Source organism: Quercus lobata, chromosome 4, assembly GCF_001633185.2.
Source record: "Quercus lobata isolate SW786 chromosome 4, ValleyOak3.0 Primary Assembly, whole genome shotgun sequence".
Lineage (NCBI taxonomy): Eukaryota > Viridiplantae > Streptophyta > Magnoliopsida > Fagales > Fagaceae > Quercus > Quercus lobata.
The window spans coordinates 67,071,496-67,082,766 of record NC_044907.1 but is presented as its reverse complement, the minus strand read 5'-3'; positions in this window follow the sequence as shown (position 1 = coordinate 67,082,766).

Below are 11,271 nucleotides of genomic sequence, written 5' to 3'. Positions count from 1 at the left end.
AATATTTTGTAGAGAGCAGACAAAGCAATAGAAAGAAAATTTTGTAACGAGAGAATTTTCTGGAAAGAGATGCTGTGTTTTTTCTAATAGTTTGAACACGCAAGTATAGTTGCATTTAAACACTGTTTACTTTCTATTAATTATTATTTTAAAAATATTGTTTACTTTTATTAGTTAACTTAATTTTTTTTTTTAATTTGAAAAATTATAAGAAAGTAAAGTTAATGGAATTTCATTAACAGAGACTTTAATTCAATAAGTTTAAAAATTAAAGGATTTAATTGAACAAAAGTAAAGTTAAGGATTTGAAATGAATTATGGTTAAACTTAGAGAGTATAATTTAGATTTTTGTCTTTATTTTTTTTATCACCCCACTTTATTTTATTATATAATGATTTAAAAGTCAATCTGAATGGCATATGTTATCTTTCCTTCTCTATAGGAAAAAGAACAAAGGAAATATACACTCAGGTTTTTCTTTGCTCGCACTATTTTTCCCTATAATCAAATATAGGTGCATTTAGGTTACATTTGTTTTGTTTTTAAAAAATTTCTACGAATTAAAATTTTTTCAACTTTAAACTTTTTAGAGAAAACATTTTATTTTCATGTATTTGTTTGTGTTCTTAAAAATGCCCTACAAATTATTTTATGGTATTTGATGTAACGTAAAATAAAATAAAAAAAATCATTTTTCTTTTTTTATTTTGGGAAATATAAAAAAAATTTGTTAACAACTTCAAAAAATACTTATTAATATTAATACATAACAAACAAATTAAGCTTAAAAAAAATTATAAGATATACATATTGAAAAATATTATTTTATCATTAACGCAGAAAACATTTTATTTTCATGTATTTGTTTGTGTTCTTAAAAATGCCCTACAAATTATTTTATGGTATTTGATGTAACGTAAAATAAAATAAAAAAATCATTTTTCATTTTTTATTTTGGGAAATATAAAAAAAATTTGTTAACAACTTCAAAAAATACTTATTAATATTAATACATAACAAACAAATTAAGCTTAAAAAAAAAATTGTAAGATATACATATTGAAAAATATTATTTTATCATTAACGCATATACCTTTAAAACATATACTTCCACTTATTACATTATCTTAGTTAAAACATATGCACCTGTAACACTTAAAATAACCATAATATTACTACCATTAAATTTACATATAACCATCCAAAAACTCTTAACATTATTCCATAACACATAACCATAATACTACTATATCATCCAAGTTTTAATACATAACCTTCCAAATAATACTAATATCATCCAAGTTTTGGTTCATTTTCCTTTCCTCCCAATAACCTTTATTCTTTACCATATTTTGACTTTTTTCCCTCGGCTGCCGTATATGGTGTTAGCTTTGAACTAAGCCAAGCCCAAGCCCAAGCCCAAGCAAGGTTGAATTTTTTTTTCCAAAGCCCGTAAACTCGAATGCTTAGCTAAAACTTAATTGGGCTGAGTTTACGGGCTTTGGAAAAAAAATTCCACCTTGCTTGGGCTTGGGCTTGGGCTAGGCTTAGTTCAAAAATTACTTTAGTAGAACTAAAAAAAAAATTATTTTTTAACAAGTTAAAAAATTACTTTATACTAATTTTAACACCTCATTTCACCCAAAATTAATTAAATATTCTTTCTTTATTCTTTTTTACCGGTTTGTACTATAGTAATGAGAAAATGTGATCCCACAGAATAAACTAATTTTTTTTATCACTTCGTGCTATAGTATGATAATTTACTGTAGCTAGTTTGTATAAATTTTTAACTTTACCACCACCACTAATGTAGCATACTTTTTAGTGTTTTGGGGTGCTGAAATAGTATTTAAACTATCTTATCACAATCAATGTGAATGCTCTAACTAGACCAAATTGACTAGAATAAAATTATGAATACAATATTTTCATAACAAAACTTAAGGGTCCATTTGGTTGGGGTGAAACAAGGAGAATAGCAAATAGAGGAGAGAAAAATGGAAAAAAAAAAAAAAAATTACGAGTGTTTGGTTGGAAAGAATGGGAGGATGGAAAATTGTTGGGGCCTTGTTGTTTTCTCCCTTGACTCACCATAATTTTATCTCACCAATTTGGGAAGAAAATAGAGGAGAGAGAAATAATTGCAATCAATGACTGAACTACCGTCTTCCTCTTACTTGTTGTATGTGCTGATTGCTTTTTTTGTTTTGGGTGGGGTGGGGGTTGTGATGCTTTATTTGTTTCGCTCTTATTCTTTCTTTTTTTTCTTTTTTTTGGGTATCCTGTTGCGTGTTATACGTGCTGATTGCTTTTTTTTTGGGAGAGGGGGGGGGGTGATGCTTTATTTGTTTTGCTCTTATTCTTTTCTTTTTCTTTTTCTTTTTTGGTATAAGTGGTGTGAAATTTTTTTAAAAACTTTTTTTTGGCATGATTTTTCTTTTTTTAATAAATTTAGGTAATTGCCTTTTTTATTGGTTGTTATGTCAATGATGGGTCAAATAAAAAACAATAACAAATTACTACTTAAAATTTTTTATAAAACTATTGTGAAAATATTTTACCCATTGGTTATGTTGGTGGCATTGCAATTGACGCCTGTACTACTGGGACTAGCTTTTGCCTACCTATCGATTGAGTGCACATCTCACTGGGTGCCTGTATCATCCACTAATAATGGGGGCCCCTTTCCACCTCGACAAGCATAAAATAAATTGACACCCTAAAGTTTTCCGAACTCAATAGATAGCATACTTCTAATGCTTTTGACTTGAAAATAAGTACAATACTAAATGGGAGATGAATAAGAGTGGGGTATATATAATTGCTGCAAAGGATTTGTGTCGGAATAAGCATCAAAGATGCCAATAGTTTCTTTCTGCATCAAATAGCGAATTTAGGTTTGGTTAATTGGTGCTTCTCAAACCAAAAAAAAAAAAAAAGGATTGGTTAATTGGACATTTTTTTTTTTTTTGTGTGAATTGGACATGAATTACAATTAAAATTAAAGTTTAACCCCATTATCAACAGTTGCTTTCTTGTTCTATTGCTTTTTTTTTTTTTAATATATTACCTTGTTCGGTCGTATATGGTTTGGGTAATAAGGGTATTAAGCATTAGCATCTAAAGATGTAAAAAAGTGTTTATTATTTTCAAAATCTATTTTATCTATTAATATTTTACTATTCCATTTTACAACTCACCCAACATTTTAGTTTTTGTTTTTACATATAATTCATTAAAATAATATAAACTATACCAACAAATAATATAAACAAATTAATGATCTCTCTCTCTCTCTTCTCTCTTTTCCTCTCTTACTCTATTAAAATATGAGAAATGATATGTCTACAATATTTTTACAACAAATCTTAAATAGCAGGTTGTTATTGTTGAGGTAAAAAAGTAATCTTAGTGTTAGATTTAAACTTGAACCAATAACAACTAACCACTTGTAATTTGTTGTGAAAATATTCTAAAAATATTGTGGACGTAATATCTCTCTTAAAATATTAGTTTTTATTTTTACAACCCATGAACAGTAAGGTTGTAGCATCTCTCTTAGAATACTAGTTTTTATTTTTACAACCTGTATATATACAACCTTACTATTCACAAATGCTAAAAAAATTTACATACCCATACTCAAGTAATGCTCTATTTTAGTGTCTTGGTTACTAAAATGGCAATTGAAATTTTTTACACCCCCAATATTAATGCTCTTATTGCCTAAAGGCCTCAAATCAATAAACCTCATTAAAGTAACCATGCATGATTGATAACTTGTCACGATATTTTTTTTTTTTTAATTTCTTTTATTTTTTAGGTCGTAGCAACTAGAGACTTTAGCAAATCTTATGTGGCGTTTGGTACAGGGAAATCCACATTACTCTTAGCATCCAGATTCTTAGGAATGTGATTCCTTGCAGTCTGGATGCCTAAGAATGTAGTTATTCCAATGTTTGGTTTCATTGGGAATCTCTTAAGATTCCTAGGAATGTGAGTTGATAATGTTTGGTTTATTCTCATAAATTTTAAATGAATTATTTATTTTTCTCATTCTATTCTTAGATTTGAATGTAAACTACCAAGCCCTTAAAAAAAAAATCTTCCTCTAAATAAATAATAAAAAAATAAAATATAAACTATTAATAATTTGTTAGGCAACACACACAACAACAAAAGTGAATGCCTAGCAATAATGGAGGGTCCCCTTGAAACCTTTTTTTTTTTCCCCACACGTGAAACCTAAATAGAAATTTGTTAAAGAATATATCAACAAAATTGTCTATTCTGTTTATGTTATTTTGGTGGGAAAAGATAAAGACAAGAGAAAAAATATTGTTGATTTGTTTTATATTTTATCTTAATTGCTTAAATGATATGGAAAAAAGGGTTAAGATTGTCAATTTTAAAAAAAATACAATTTTCTTTAAGTTTGGGAATCTGAATACCCACCTGTTTTAAAAGGGAATTCACATTCTTACTGAGAGGGGTTTAAAGGGGATCCAAATTCCCCTGACATCTGATTCCCTAACGTGATTTGCAACCAAACATAAGAATCTTTAAACATTCATGAGAATCCTAAAACATTACCCCGTACCAAACGCTACATTAGGGTTTTATTGAAGCTCTTTTGCCAATTAAGAGAAGTTCCTAAAAAAAAAAATTTGAAAATAAATACAATTGCAAAGTCTTTTAGGAAATTCTTAACTTTATGTTTTTAATTAGATATATAGTAAATTCAAACTTGAGCTAAACATTATTAGTAATATCTTCTCCAACAAAATACGTTATTAGTAAGAACACATCAACTGGTTTAACCAACCACTTAATATTGTAGTATTATAATTTACAGGACAATTTCATAAGCAATTTGCCACGTGTACGTCTTATAATTAATAATTAAGAAGGATAGACACATATGGTCAAGTCTTAATTAAGAAATTAAGTAGGCAGGTCAAACCAAAGATCTATCCAACTAATCATAAATTTTTTTCCTAAAGTTATGCAATTATGGCATTATGTTATGTTCGTTGGATATTTTCACGTAAGTGCACACAACGTTGAAAAAACCATTATATATGAATATAATAATAATGGCTTGTTCATGCATTTACCATCTATTCCAAATTTCAAATACCAAGGACCGTTTGTTATTGTTGTTTAAATAACAATTTTCAGTATTTAAACAATATTATACATATTTTTTTACCCACACGTATTTTCAAGAAATACAAATATATTACTAAAAGTCTCTTACCAAACAAGCTCTAAATGTGTTAGCTTTTTCACTACGCAAATTTTATTTTTGGGTTTGAAAGCTCTAAAATCTCATCTCTTTTTTTTTTTTGGGGGGGGGGGGGGGGGGCGAATAATAGTAAATTCTAGTTTATTCTAACTTTGTGTTGAATTTAACTTTTTCATAAGTTTTGGAACAATCTGTATTATTGTATTTTTCAAACAATATTCTCTACTTTAACTTTCTCTGCTAGCCCTACTAACTAGGGCTTGAATCTTACCTTAAATACTAACTATCTTTTTGTTTATTTATTTAATTTTAGAATCATCTTTTTGTTTATTTTATCAATGTACCAAGAATATATAAGAACCAATCCCAACGTTTTTTTTTTTTTTTTTCGAAAGGAAAACAAAAAGATCCGAACCCAACATTGCACCAACATATGAGGCTTTCGTAATCAACTAGATTTTTTATAACTTTTTATTACAAAGATTTTGTCAAAATGAATGATATTGAGCGTAATTAAGGACTGTATTAGTATTAATTAGAATTCATATTGAGGACCTTTTTGAAAATTTTATGTGAAAGTTATTTATAGAAAGTTAGAAACTTGTTTTCAAGGATATATCAATTTTTGTTGGCTTTCAAAATGAAAAATATGTTGGAAATTCGGTAATTGAAAAAAAAAAAATTAAATAACTTATGTGGATCCACCTCAGTAACGTACCTACCTCCTCCACTCCACATGTTGTTTCTGTGCTCTGTTTATTAACCTTAAATTAAACACCTGTTCTTGTGAATAAGTTTTTGGAAACAATTTTTATATATTATAAAAAAATGACCATGTTGTTGAATTTAAACAATTTTCTCAAGGTAGTTTTTGTTTGTTTCCAAAATGCCACCTCATACCTTCTAATTTCAATTGACTAAAATATCTTTAAAACCATTAAAATTAAAAAATATATATCCCTCAGAAACTTTTAAAATGAGCAATATTCCTTTAAACCTCTAAAATGACAAGTGTACCCTTAAAAAATGTAAAAATAACCTTAAAATCTTCAAAATGATCAAAATACTTCCTAAATATCTTATATGACTAAAGTACATTTCTTACCTATCAAAAAAAAAAAAAAAAATGACTAAAGTACATGAAAACTCTTGAATTACAAAAATATGGTAAATTACACTGACCCTCACATAAGGTTTTTTAGTTATTACACTCACCCCCTCTTTGGTTTAGTATAAGATACTCACCTCCCCTAAAATGTAAACTATTTACATTGACCTCCTAGCCCATAGCAAATGACTAAAAACTTTTTATTTTTTTTTAAATTGAATTTTCTATTTTACCATCCACTTAAACTATCATTCACACTCCTTTTAATAGGAAATTCACTATTTATTGGTCTTATTCTTCATCTTTTTCAATTATCCTAGGAAATTCATTGTAAATAGTTTGCATCTTAAAGAAGGTGAGTGTAATAATAGAAAACTTTAGAGAGGTCAGTGCAACTTTCCTAACTAAAATACCCCTCAAAGCCATCAAAATGATGAAAATACCTCCCAGAATCCCCAAATTTACCATAATATGCCTCAAAACTGTAGGAATTGCCTCAAACTTTTAAAAGTCAAACAAAAATAAATTAACATATACATACATATATATATATATATATGTTATTATTTATAATAGCAATATTATTTTATTTCATTAATATTATAATTTATATATATATATATATATATATAGACATGCGCGCACACATATAGTTATTGTTAACTATATATAGGATTTCTATTAGAATGCTATCAAAAATTATAAGGGTCCTTTTAGAGGTTCAAGTATTTGTAATTATGTGTGTGAATGTATAACTAGGTAAAGAGCGGTGGGTTGGTCTTACTCAAAATAAATGGTTGGGTGGGTAATGGATATTATTGTTTAGTTGATTGTTTTCATTAAAATATTTTAGTAATTTTGTTGTTGTTGCACTCTTATTTTGATTGTACTTATAAGTAATATTCAATAATTTTATTTTAATTGTGCTTACTTATTATGTTGATTTTAACTTTTTGTATTCATATTTTATAGTGGTGAATTAATGTTTCTTTATATAAAGATATATGTTTTTTTTTGGGGGGTTATTTTAGTACAATTTTTTTTTTTTTTTTACAAAATAGAAATTCTACTTTAATATAATCTAAATATATATGTGTGTGAAACTCCCTTCTAAATACTTGAACCCCAGCCCTTGTCTCCCATATCTCACAAACACTTATACTTGTAGAGTGACCATCGCATCAAAGATGTGCGGTGGTATTTTTAGTACAAGTTAAACACCATAAAATGTTTTCCATAGCATTTTAAAAAAACAAAAAACCAAACATGAAAGAATAAACAATTTTTCTAGAAATCTGATAGAAAGCATTTTATGCTAAAACAAACAAGTGAAAACTCTAACATGAGATTTTGGCCGACATCATCTTTTAAGATTCCTATTGATCATAATAGGATTACAAAGCATAAATTTTTTTAATATAAATTTAGATTTCCATAAACATTCATATTCATAAAAAATCCTCGCATTTATTGAACTGTAAATTCCCTCCAAAACAAGCGGTTATCCAGTAGTTATACCTTGTTTTGATCCCCTGTCCAATGAACACAAAAGGTCCAAAAACAAAAGACCCCCAAAACGTCAAAGCTAGATCTTAGTGAGCGCACGTACAGTACGCATGGCAGCCATGCATGGTCCAATTCAACCAAAGCTTAATTAGACCAAAAGCCAACAAATTGTTCAAAGAATCAAAGCTAGCTTAATTAATGTGCGATAAGTTTTGCCTGTTGCCTAAGTCCAGCCTTCACACATGCATGCATCCAAACCAAAATCACGTCTTAAAATATATGTCGATTGTGACTGAGAGACATAATCATTACTGACAAAATCACGTCTTAAAAGCTATATGAAGCAAGCTCTCTACACCTCAGTTAGTGGTCTAGACTCAAAGTTTCTCTAAAACAGTCAAATGCAGTGCATAACTTCAACTGGAAATGCCCTCCTTTCAGAAATTGTAGTAATTAATTAGCCCTATATATAATAGACCACCCACCTTATAGGTAGGCATGGTTTTAAGATCCTCTTTTAGTTAAGTTATTAATCAGTGGTAAGATTTATACTCTTGTAACACTTGGGGCTCAATCCTACTAGGGCTCCACCAAATTTAAACACACCCACCATGATAGAAGAATAATGTTGCCCATGCAGCTAATCTCGTGACCTTTAAATATTTCAAATAATAGGGTTGGCAAAAGTAAAAGTAACAGGATAACTGTTATCATATAAATATTGTGAAGTGGCTAACACCTTTCTGACATAGAAAAGAATTCCTAAATCTTTGATAACGATTTGCATATACTTTATTACCTAACTTAGGATTGGAGATTTCTTATTCTGTTAGGCTTAGACTACTACTTTGTAATGTTAATTAGATGACAAATGGTTATTCACATCACCAAAATTATATGATTGGCAGTGACTTTACATAACCTTTCAAGCACAAAGACTTTGCCAGGAGGTTGGTTTGAAAAGTTAACATTTTTCAAGGAATTGCTGTTTGTAAAAGTTAACAATGTCACATTAGGAAAAAGAAAAAGAAAAAAAAAAAGTCATCTAAAAAGTTGAAAACTTTCTCTCTTATATATAATTTATCTCTTTCTGGAAATGTTTTTCTCTTAAAAAAAAAAAAATCTACATGATGAGATGTTTGAAGATTAATATTCCCACATGCTAAGATAATGCATAAATAATAATAATAATAATAATAATCATCATCATCATCATCTATATATATAATAATAGGTGAAGCTGAAAGAAATTCAAATTAGAATATCAAATTAGAGTTCTAATTTTATGCCATATGTCCTAAATTATTTATTCTTAAAGAATTTTATTTCTTAATTTTAGAATAAAATGTAGGATTACATCATAAATATTCATCCAAGTGAGTTATTAAGTACAAAAACCAAAAAGTCTAGAATAAATGAATCGTAAAGAAAATAAGTGCATCACAATAAATTTTTTTTTTTTAAATGGACAATTTACATTTTATACCTAATAATATCCTTACAAAATTTTTTAAAGAGTTAACAAAATATAAAAATGACTATCAATAGTATTTAAATTATATACGTAGGAATTATATTATGCATTTTATTGTATATCTTTAAGTGTATCCATGCATATGTATGTGGTTACAAGTTAGTAACAATAAAGGATAATACATAATTAATGCTTGTATTGTAATTAAAAAATCAAAGGATCAAGCTCAAATTGAACTTAAATAAACTATATATATAATTAACTAGTTAATGAAAAACTTTTAAAAAATATATATATATACATGATAAGTTGTTTGAAAGTTAATATTCGTACATAACACGTAAAATATGCTTGTATATATTGTTATAAAAATTCAAAGGATCATGATCAAGTTAATCTAATGTAACTTCTTATTTATGTTATATTATTTTTTTAGGGAAATGTTATATTAGTTAGTTACTTTTTATTGGATTAATATTTTAAAAATCATGTTATAGATTATATATTCTTTTTGTTCTTAACATGCACACTAAAGTTTTTTTTTTTTTTTAATTAAATGTGTATACGATTTATAAAATTACGTCTTGTGTATAATTTTTAATGACAAAAACTTGAGTTTTCATTATTCTATAAATGAGATTCTCTTATCATTTTGTGTCTTGTAAATATGGAGGGTATAATCCAATAAAAAGTTATTAAGTATTGTAACTTTGGCAAAAATACTCTAGGTGTAATTTGAAAATAAAATGTTTGATATTTAACCTATTTTTGGGTATATTTTATATTTAACATGTTGATATTTAAAATCACATATATAGTATACGTGAGTTTAACATAAATTGAATAAAATGTATAAAAAAAAAGATTGAATTTAAATGGATAGCTGTAAGACTACGGAGGTATTAATATATGTAATTTTACATGCCAATTTTATTTTGGATTTTATTTTTGCTGATATTGACATTTCTCTCTTTCTAACACCATTTCCCCTCCCATAGTAAACAAAAAAAAAAATTCCTTTATCTTTCATCTTTTTCTCACAATATTTTATAAAAATGAAATTACGAAACCACACAAAAAATATGATTTGAAGTGAAAAGTGATAAATTAAATGATTATATAAAAAAAAAAAAAAAAAAAAAAAAAAAAGAAACCCTACAATCTATCTATAATTTTTACAATGGCGATTTCAAATTCTATTTACGACATAAGCAAAAGCAACAAATAATTTACTAATTTCATGTCTACATATATACATCACAGATATTAACGAGGGAAAGATAAATCACTTAAAAGTAATACTTGCACAAAGATATATAACACGGTATGGAAGGTTGGGACGTGATTTCCTTGTGAAACTAGAAGTATAAAATAATTTGAAATTCAGTATCCTACACATATATGTATATATATATATATATATATATATATTCTCATTAGCCCATATAAATTTTTTTGTCTATTTTAACATAAGAGTCTACTTTTTATATTGTACATAACCATTTTTCAAAAACATCTACATCAGATTGTCTATTTTACATTATATTTCATTACAATATTATTTCTTTATCAACTTTTTTATTACTCCATCTCTCTGTGTATATGAGTAAATTAAGAAGCATTAAAAAATATATTTGCATGTGAATAGTAACCGTGTACATTTCCATGGTTACTATAGCAACAATCCAAATTTGCACAAGTTTGCATAAGTTGATGTAGGTGATTATTGAAATTTTTATTTTTATATTTGGTAGATAATTATAATTTGTTACTAACCTGGCAGCTCACCATTTCCCCCTAAACCCTAAGCACTTTGTATATTAGAAGGAAGGTGACAATTTAGATGTGTAAAATTTACCCATGAATATTGTTCCACATTGACTGATAATCATCCTATTATTGCCATATTTCCAATACATTATAGATGACAA